This window comes from Primulina tabacum, chromosome 8 (genome assembly GCF_025594145.1).
Source record: "Primulina tabacum isolate GXHZ01 chromosome 8, ASM2559414v2, whole genome shotgun sequence".
NCBI classification, from domain to species: Eukaryota; Viridiplantae; Streptophyta; class Magnoliopsida; order Lamiales; family Gesneriaceae; genus Primulina; species Primulina tabacum.
The window spans coordinates 24658102-24669361 of record NC_134557.1 but is presented as its reverse complement, the minus strand read 5'-3'; the positions used below and the strand labels follow the sequence as shown (position 1 = coordinate 24669361).

Below are 11260 nucleotides of genomic sequence, written 5' to 3'. Positions count from 1 at the left end.
AGAGGGTTTGTCGTCTTATGATAATATCTACTGAAAGCTATGAAGTACTAAAATATTTTCATATCTTGATAAAAACTAGTAGACACACTGTTTTATCTAAAAGACAAACCTTCTTCTGCTTCTGATAAAGCACAGAAAAGGAAAAGACAGAACAAAATAATATTCCCCCTCAATTAATGCAACTATTAAATGCAAAAGATACAATATCTGAGGGAATGATAGATGACTCTTGGAATTCGTGCAAGATGTGACCGGTTGGACGTCTCTTTAGCTTCCCAATACTCTATATAAGTACCTGCAATCTCACAAATAAGGTTATGTACACAAATAATAACAAATCACAAATGGATGATGCAAACATGCTTTCGAGGACTTCTCCAGAGACTGATTCAGCAGAGGAATTGCAAGGACCATTTCTAGCTTCTCGTAAGATGATGTCTGAAGACATCTTTTTCAAGATATGAAGACTTGGAAGAAATTCCTTGGCCTGTAATATGAACAATCAGTTAGATTGTTCGTTCTTAGAAGGATTAAGCGGCAGAATAACCCCTTTCAGCAACCATGATCACGCGAAAAGAGGGGATTCCAGCATAGCTTAGTTAGGTTCCTACTGAAGTACTTTGCAGTACTTCAAACTGATGATATCAACAAAATGTAATAGATAGGGCAATGTAATGCATCTGGTTTTATGAATGAAATATTCCATTTTGTCATATATCTGTTTATCTACTGCTTTTTACTTAATGCAAATAAATGAATAAATAAACAAATAACAAGAAATAAACAGAAGAGAGGATGAGAAAAACGTAGTCTGGATAATTTAAGGCTTGATGACTCTTCGTCTTCCTCAAATCTTGTCTATAAAGAAGATAACTTCTGCTCGTAATGACATTTGTATTCCAATGGATTGTGAAAGCAGCACTCATGTTCCTCATCCTTCATGGACACTTCAACGTTTCCAATAATTAAAACAAGGTGTAGAAGACTTCATCTTTGCGGAGGTTATGTCCATTTGGACTACTGCTCATGACCTTCAATTAATCAATACCGGAGAATTTCCTGCTTCTGATAAACAGAGGTCACTTGCAAGGAGGTTCAAGAGGCTTGATCTAGTTGATCATATATCCTAACTGGTCAAGGATGATGTGCTGAACCACATGCTGCTCTCAAGGGAGTGGGAGTTGCTTGACCTAGTTGCCAGTTCTGGAAACTTTCGGAATATTAGGAGTCATGATTTGAACAACTAGTTTAGAATGAAGTTTGAATCAAGTTGTAAGGCGTCGACTTTATTCTTAATAAAATATCAGTAGTTGCCACAACTTGTCTCCTTTTTCTTATAAGAAAACTCATATTAGTTGAGTAACAGACAACTGATAATAGTCAACAAACTGATAGCAACAATATTACTCAAGTTAAATCAATTAAACCAAGAAAATTGCGAAAATAAGAAAACTTTTTCTCAGGCAGAAGTTTTGTAAGGATATCTGTTGCTTGTGGATCAGTAGAAACGTATTCCAGACAAATGTCCTTCTTCTGCACATGATCTCTAATGAAATGATGTGTGATATCGATGTGCTTTGTTCTGGAATGAAGTACTGGTTTTTGCGTTATTGCTATAGCACTTGTATTGTCATAGAATATGGGTGATTCAGAAGCTTGAACTCCGTAGTCTTTAAGTTGTTGTATCCAAAGAATTTGAGAGCAGCAACTTCCAGTAGCAAGATAATCTGTTTCTGCAGTAGACGTAGCTATGGAAGTCTGCTTTCTACTAAACCAGGAGATTAGCCTATCACCAAGAAATTGACAAAAACCACTTGTGTTTTTTCTGTCTAATTTGCAACCTGCATAATCAGCATCTGAATATCCAATAAGATTGAAAGATGAATCATTATGATACCATAAGCCGACATTTTGAGTGCCCTTCAAATATTTCAGTATGCGCTTAGCAGCAATGTAATGTGACTGCTTAGGGTTAGATTGAAATCATGCACAAATACAGACAGGAAACATAATATCAGGTCTACTGACAGTAAGATATAACAATGAACCAATAAGACCACGATACTGAGTTACCTCTACTGAAATTCTTTTTTCATCCTTGTCAAGTTTAGTAGATGAGCTCATAGGAGTAGAAGCAGCAGAGCATGTTTCCATGCCAAAATTTTTCAGTAGTTCCTTAGTATATTTAGCTTGATTTAACAAAATTCCAGTATCAAGTTGCTTGATCTGTAGTCCTAGGAAGAATGTTAATTCTCCCATCATGCTCATTTCAAATTGTTCCTGCATCAATTTGGAGAACTTTGCACACAATTTGGGGTTAGTTGACCTAAAGATTATGTCATCAACATAAATCTGTACTAACAGAATGTGCTTATTCTTAACTAAAGTGAACAGAGTTTTGTCTACTGTTCTGACAGTAAAATCATGATTAACAAGAAATTGTGAGAGTGTGTCATACCAAGTTCGAGGTACCTGTTTTAAACCACACAGGGCTTTGTGTAATTTAAATACATGATTTGGTAAGAAATGATCGATAAAACCTGGAGGTTTTTCGGCGTAGACCTCTTCTTGCAGTAGACCATTTAGGAAGGCGCTTTTCACGTCCATTTGATACACTTAGATATTTTTGAAAGCAGCAAAGGCTAAAAATATTTTGATCGCTTCAAGCCTTGCTACTTGTACATAGGTTTCATCATAGTCTATTCTTTCTTCTTGTCTGAAACCTTGAGCTACCAGTCTTGCTTTATTTCTGACCACAGTGCCTTCTTCATTTAGTTTGTTTCTAAATACCCACCGTGTTCCAATGACAGCTTGTTGAGATGGTCTAGGTACAAGAAACCAAACTTCATTTCTTTTAAATTTATTCAGCTCTTCTTGCATAGCTTCGATCCAACTGGGATCCAGAAGAGCTTCTTCAATTTTCTTTGGTTCACCCTGAGAGAAAAGTAGCATGCATATATTCATTAATCATTTGCCTTCTGGTTTTTAATGGAGCTGCAGGATTACCAATAACAAAAGATGGAGGATGGGATTTCCTCCAGACAAAAGGGTTTAAATAAATTTCTTCTTGGTTTGATAGATTCGAATAAGGCTCAGCTAAAGCAGTAGCAGGTTCTGGAATGTTCACTTCTGGTTCTGGTAAATCTTGTGTCTGAGCAATTGGTTCTACCAAAAGAATGTCTGGTTCTTGATTTTGAGAATCTTTAACACTAGGTTCTGCATCATCTTCACTATCCAGTTCCAGATGAATCCCGTCTAACTTGTTACTTATATTTGACATGTTAGAAATTCCAGGAGCACTGCTATCTTCATCAAAGACAACATGAATAGATTCTTCAACATTAAGAGTTCTATTATTGAAAATTCTAAAAGCTTTGCTTACTGCTGAATATCCAAGAAATAGTCCAGCATCTGATTTTGAATCAAATGCAGACAAGTAATTTTTACCGTTATTGTGAACAAAACATCTGCAACCAAATACATGAAAATAAGATACGTTAGGCTTACTCCCTTTCCATACCTCATACGGAGTCTGATTGTGCCTTTTGTTGATCATTGTTCTGTTCTGTGTGTAGCATGCCGTGTTGATTGCTTCTGCCCAGAAGCGCTGAGAGATGTCTGCATCTGCTAGCATTGTTCTAGCGGCTTCTTTAAGAGTTCTGTTTCTCCTCTCAGCTACTCCATTCTATTGTGGCGTTCTGGCAGCTGAATATTCATGATGAATGCCATGTTCATCCAAGTATAACTCAAGAATCTTGTTAGTAAACTCAATTCCGCGATCACTTCTGATTTTAATGACAGAAATAGATTTTTCATTTTGAATCTTTTTCAGAAGCTTGACCAGGAGACTACTGGTTTGATCTTTTCCAGCACGAAATATTACCCAAGTAAATCTAGAAAAGTCATCAACAACAACAAGTGTATATTTCATTCCCCCTAAGCTCATGATATGGATTGGACCAAATAATTTCATATGCAATAATTCCAAACATCTTGAAGTTGATTTACTACCTTTATTCTTGAAGCTAGATCTGACTTGCTTACCAAGTTGACATGCAGAACAGACATGATTCTTAACGAAGTTTATATCAGGCAAACCATCAACTATGTTCTGTTTCTTGAGATTATTGATTGACTTCAAATTCAGATGATTCAATCTCTTATGCCATAGCCAATGTTTATCACTAAGAGAGGCAACTAAACACGTAGGAACATTAATATGATCTATATTCCATGAAACTTGGTATGTGTTGCCTTCTCGTTTTACAGTTAATAAAGTAGACTCATCAGCATTTTTAACTGTGCATGTGTGCTTCTGAAAAGCCACAGAGTAACCATTATCACAGAGTTGACTGATGCTAATCAAGTTGTAACAAAGATTTTCAACCAATAGTACATCATTGATAGTAATGTTGCCATGGATAATCACACCTTTACCCACGGTTTTACCTTTTGAGTTATCCCCAAATGTTATCTTTGGTCCAGTACAACTCATTATTTCTGATACTAGATTTTTATATCCAGTCATGTGTCTGGAACATCCACTGTCCAGATACCATGTGGAGCTGCTGATTTTGGCTTTCTTCTCCTGTTCCTGCAAACACAAATTTTAGTATCTGGTACCCAATCTATTTGGGTACAATCCTTATCAGTCCTTTAGGGACCCACATTGGTACAATTCTAGGTGACCTTGTACTTCGGGTATCCAAAGCGGTGTGTGCAACAAAAGGTCTGCTATTTCTAACAGAATGCATCTTAGAATGTTGTTCTTCCCTTCTGTTTTTGTTGTCTGGTCTGTATCTCTTCTGAACAGGTCTAAAATTATAGTGCTGGTAGTTTTTAACCTTCATAGGAGTTTGTCCTCTTGAGTTGAATCATATGATGGATCCAGAACTCTGGTGAACTCTTCCCTTAGGATCAACATAACCCAGACCATAATTCTTCCTTATGTTCGTCTGATCTACAGTCTTTTCAACTCGAACAGTTGGTACTTCAGGTTCATATACCACACTGGATTTGACAAAATGAATGAATTTCCCTTTGCCTTTATCGAGCTCTGACTTAGTACTTGTTTCAGAAGTGTTTTCATTATTGTTGAATCCGAGACAACTCCTGTCACCGGATTGCTTCTACAATTCTTGCATCTTCTCTAAGGAAACAGAAGACTTGTTCCATGCATTTACCAAAACAGATAGCTTCTGATTTTCAGACCTCATTGTTTGGTAATCTGCATTCACTCTTTCATTCTAAGTTCTTAACTTACTAATCTCAAATTTTAAATCATTGCAACTGTTCTCTTGCAAGCAAGTGAACTTACTGACTTGATCTTTTAAGTCTTGATTTTCAATCTTAACTTCCTAGAATGATTGAAAAAGTCTTGAGCACTCTTCCACCATGTCATGCAGTGCTTTAATTAAATCAGTTCGTGTAAATTCGTCAGAGTCAAAGTCAAGTACCTCTCCAAATGTCGAGGTTGGTTCAATATTTGCCGTGAGACATTGTTCTATTCTGCATCACTTTCGTTGGAAAGACTTTCTGAGTCAGAAAACTCAGAGCTAGAATCCGCCCATTTAGATTTGCTTTCCTCAGCAATAATTGCTTTGCGGTCTCTTCTGAATTTCTTGTCATTCCTCTTGTATTCTTTTTTCTTCTGGTCATCCTTCTTGGGCTTTGGACAATCAGCAATAAAGTGACCGATCTTTCCACAGTTAAAGCATGCCATGTCACCAGGTGGTGAATCTTTCTTGAAGTTCCGGTAAGGGATTTGGTAGGCTCGGTGATTCTTCTTCATGAATCTAGAGAATTTCTTTACAAAGAGAAACATAGCATCATTGCTGATCTTTTTAGCAATCTTTTCAGAAGTGTTCTCAATGATGGTAGCAGGCAATGCTAGCGGAACAACTACAGCAGCAGCAGCATCAATAGTAGCAGCAAGAGCCTTGGTCGGCAGATTTGTTGAGGGCTCTTATCTGCTTCTCACTTCCAGTTCGAACTCATAGGCTTTTAAATCAGCGAACAAGTCATGTAGCTCCAACTTATTTAGATCTTTAGAGACTCTCATAGCCATTGTATTAACGTCTCATTCCCTGGGTAAAGCTCTCATCACCTTGAGTGCTATTTCTCTGTTGTCATACTCTTTCCCTGGAGTTGTTAGTTCATTAACCAAGCTGCTGAATCGTTCGTCAAACTCACTCAGAATTTCTCCAGCTTTCATTTTGACATACTCAAATTTCTGCATTGCTACAGACAGTTTATTTTCCTTTGTCTGCTCATTTCCTTAACAGATTTGGATGAGTTTTTCCCAAATCTCTTTAGTAGTAGAACACATTTTGATTTTGCTGAAGGTATTTTTGTCGAGTGTTTTGTAAAGAATATCCTTCGCAACATTATCAAGATTGGCTTTCTTTTTATCTTCGCCAGTCCATTCACTTATGTGCTTCTCCACCATCTGAGGTGCTCCCTCAGTAACAGCAATAGCAGTGTTAGATTTTAAGATCTTCAAAGGACCATCTGTGATGACAAACCACATGTCATCGTCTTGAGCTGCAAGATGAGCTTGCATCTTGATCTTTCAGTCATCAAAGTCTTCTTTTGAGAACATAGGAACCTTGCTGAAGTGTGCCATATCTGTTGTAAATATAGAACAAGAAAAACTAGCTCTGATACCACTTGTTGGGGATCTATATAGAGTTTAGAGGGGGGTGAATAAACTCGTTCCTTTGACGGTCGTTTTTGCGAAAGGTGCTAGAATCATGTTAGACATTATAACTAATCTTGTTCAAGAGTAATTCCAGCAAATCACAATAAATAGTGCGGAAGCGATCCGATGGAGTACGGTGAAACACAATAAAATAGTAGGCAGTAGGAAATGGTTGTTTATGGAATTTCGAAGATAAAATCTTCTACGTCTCCCCTTCTTCTGTTTCTAGAAGATATCACTAAAAGACTTTGGTTTTTACAGTACAACACTTGTGCACACCCACTTCAGCAGGACTTATCATTTGCCTTCTGAAACTCTTAGTTTCTCAACACAATAAGATGAATACAACAAACTTCTGGAAAAGACTCTTTTCTAGCTTACAAACTCTTCTCGAAGATAAAATAACTTGAATATGATTGTAGAAAGAGTAAGAAACAGTCAGCACAATGTGATCTAAAAAAGATCAGATAACTAATGTGAAGCGTGTGCTGATTTTCTCTATATTGAGCTTTGAAGATGATAAGTAGTTCTACGTGCTCAAATCAATGTTCGTATGTTAGAGAGTGTAATCGTTGTTTAGGTGTTGGGGTCGCCTATAAACGTCGTTGATATTTTGTATTTATAGAAGTCTTGAATCCAACGTCTATAAACAAAACGGCATCTTTGAATTCTGATAGAATCAGCTTTATTACCTAAAAAGGTTCTTGCAAAGAGCTTCAGAACAATCAGTCTTGTTTCATACCATATTTCGTAAAACGTATTAAATTAATTTGTACAGCATTAATGATGCATTTAATACTTGTACTTGGTACAATAACGATAACATTTAATATAAGATCGATAGGTTTTGATTTAACAAAAGTCAAAATTTGCTTCTGTTTTTCTAAGCCGATAAGTACTCGAAAAGTACTGCTTTGTTAAGGCGATACGAGAACTTCTGCTTTTATACTATCTTCTGGTTTACTAACGCGATCTACTGGTTTTGACTATCATCACCGCAATGAAATTAAGTCTATCAGTGTAACATAGGGAATATAACCTTGATGATTTTGGTTATTTTGAAAATATTGTTGTGAAGCTTGTGCATTATTATCATTCCTCCAACTAAAATTAGGATGATTTTTCCATCCAAGATTAAATGATTGTGAAAAAGGATCTAGTATTGGTTTTCATAATTGTTAACAAAATTTGCTTGTTCATGGATACATTCTTTAAATGAAGGTAATGTTGGACAATCTTTTGTAGCATGATCATGTGTATCACATATATGACAAACAATTTCTTGAATACTTTTTAATTGACCACTCTTTTTCATTTCTAATGACTCAATTTTTCTTGCTAAAGATGCAAGTTTAGCTTGAATATATATATCATCTTTAAGATTATAGATACCACCCTCATTTGTTGAATTATTGATTTTAGTTGTTGGTGGTTCTATTGTACCTATATTATCCCAATTTTGAGCATTTTCTACTAATGAATCCAAATACTCCATAGCTTCATTTGTGTTTTTATCTTCAAAAGTTCCATTACACATGAATTCTATCATTTTCCTATCTTTAGGTATTAGACCTTCATAAAAGTGAGAAACAATTCTCCATGTTTCAAAACCATGATGTGGGCATGTATTAAGTAATTCTTTATATCTATCCCAGCATGGATAAAATGTTTCTCCTTGTTTTTGAGAAAAAGTAGTAATTTGTCTTTTAAAAGAGTTTGTTCTATGGAAAGAAAAAAACTTTTTAAGAAATTGTTGTTGCATTTCTTCCCATGACCTTATTGAACTCGATCTCAAATTTTGTAGCCATGTTTTAGCTTTATCTTTTAAATAAAAAGGGAAAAGCTTTAATCGAACAATACCCATGCTACAATTTTGATCATTATAAATGTTACAAACTTCCTCAAATTCTCTTAGATGTAAATGAATTTTCAGATTCCAAGCCATGAAAATTTAGTAAAAGTTGAATAATTTGAGGTATAAAGTTGAAATTAGATGCATCAGGAGGAAAAACTAAACAAGATGGGGCACTAGTTCTAATACGGTTCATATGGTGCCTAATTATTCTTAATTGATCATGCTCTTTATTATTATTATTATTATTATTATTATTATTATTATTATTATTATCTTGATTATTTGAATTATCATCCATGTTTAAATTATTTTCAGATACTCGAATAATTCTACCACTTTTTTTCGACTCCAAATACTCATACAAGTAAAAATAACACAATATTTATAAATAAAACATAAATAACAAATATAAACTTAATTTATACCTCCCGAAAACGGCGCCAAAAACTTGCTACTACTTAAATTATAATTCACCCAAGTGCAGGTTGTCTGCAAGTAATATATTTCGTAAGTATGAGATCGATCCACAAAGAGGTTATTTTAAGTTTAAATTTATTAATTTATAAATTACCAAATGCAAGAATGAAGTTTACATGTGGGGACCCGGGCTCTAACTCAATTATCTTTGGGATTAAGTGGATCTTTGCTAGAAAATGGGTCATAAAAAAAAATTCTTTTAAACATTATAAATTATTGTATATGATCATACGCATGTGATAACTCTATTTATTTCATTGAAAGGAGTACATGTCTTGTCCATTTCATTTATACAAACTAGTGTTGATAATAACTACATATCACATGTAGAACATCTAGTTGTCTTCTACGCCCGAAATCACCACGCTATCCAATCTCACTCACGCTCTCCTTGACCCTGATCCTGTCCCTGTTCCACCTGTTGTCATGCACACATACAGACACAACAACAGCCGGATACTCCGGTGAGAACAAATCCCAGTACAACACAACGTATCATGCATATCATGCAAGCATATGTAAGATATAAAGCATAAATCAAGAACATGTATCTAATCTAGAACATAGATCAAAAGAATGCTATACATCAAATCTTGAACTTCAAATCTTTGACTCGACTCCAATCTAAGTCTAGGTATCGCGGTGTGAATAAGACGTAACAATCTCCCACCTACTCTCCCAATCGGGGTGACGGTACGTCTTATTCTTTGACTTCGGCCCTCTCTGTGTCGAATATCTACAATAGGAGTCGATCTTCTCCTACGTACCTCGACACTACCGAACATCCGGTATCTTGGCATATCTGCCAACAACTCACCTATCTCATGTGCACTGTTATAATTCTATAAACAAGGCATAACCATATCAAATTATAAACAATCTAGTATGTGATTTTGGGAAACTCAAATAAGGTCTAATTTGAGTTGTGTCTTCCCGAATCAACATTGAATTATACCTTTCTTGTCGTAGTCTCAGTTGCACAAGTCGAAGTCTTGAAATCTCGATATCAAATCTGTCAATACCAATCTGAATTAACATATACATAATGTACCAGATCAACCTCTAACTCAAAGCAATACATATACGGATCAATATTCAATCTCGGTACATTTCGACGGCATAACGGCGAAATCTCGCGATACCGGCCAACTCAAACATCAATACTCAATAACAATAACTCATAATCCTCAACGAACATCAATCCACAAGCTCAAAATTTGTATAATCTCATTCATATATGCTGAAAATTCAATGACAATTGCATAGGTTATCCGTTCATCGATCCGGTTGCTAATATACGTATCTCGTAATCTCAAGAACATATTTTAGAGTTCAAATCATAATTCCTCCCATACATACAGTTCGAAACGTGCTGAAACGGAATAAAACTTACATTCTTTCGTGGCCGGTGATGAGAAAAGCAAGAATCTAAACTCGGATCGAAAATCGGGCGGTTGGATTCTTCACAATCACGTGTCTAAGGTGGGATGAAGTTTGGAGGAATTCTCTGAATCTTGCTCTCGGTTCTTGCTGCTGAGAATGAAGAATGAAGAGGTGTTTAACACATCATATTGCATGGCAAGGACAAGTGTCTTCTTCTTTAGTTTGCACGTCCCGTGCATATGCGCGACACCACCGGCGCATATGCGCGAGACCTACTGTCTCGGCACATTGGCATGTCAGCCCCTCGCGCATATACGAGCCTCATCTCGTGCATATGCGCGGGGTCTTCTGGACTCCGCGCGCATGTGCGCGTTCCTCTTCCGCGCATGTGTGCTGTCTCGCGCATATGCGCGCTCTTCTCCTCGCATGTGCGCCATTTGTTCTGTACTCCACATTAAAAATTCATACTCTTCCATGGCTTTTACTCCACTTCATCAATTCATGCATTAATAAGTTTTGATCACCAACTTCAATTTTCGGGCATTACAATTATCCTCCTCTAAGACATGATTTCGTCCTCGAAATCGTAGGCAATATATTATATGAGATAATCACTATAGAAAAATATAACATACGTCAAATAGGAACTTACATTACTGAAACAACTCTGGAAACTTCTGTATCATATCTGATTCAGTCTCCCAAGTAGCTTCTTCGATGCCATGACGACTCCATTGGACTTTCACCAGTGGAATAGTCTTCGTTCTGAGTTGTTTGTCCTTGCGGTCAATAATCTGAATCGGTTGCTCAAAATAACTCAAAGTTTCATCGAGTTCGGTTTCGTC

At 36.2% G+C, this 11260-nt stretch overlaps 1 non-coding gene across 1 annotated transcript; it reads left to right on the top strand.

Annotated features, from left to right (window-relative positions):
• Positions 1–8307: 8307 nt before the first annotated feature.
• LOC142554884 (small nucleolar RNA R71) lies at positions 8308–8418 on the top strand. Its single transcript, XR_012822249.1, has one exon. It is a non-coding gene; the product is annotated as a small nucleolar RNA R71 (small nucleolar RNA).
• Positions 8419–11260: the final 2842 nt, after the last annotated feature.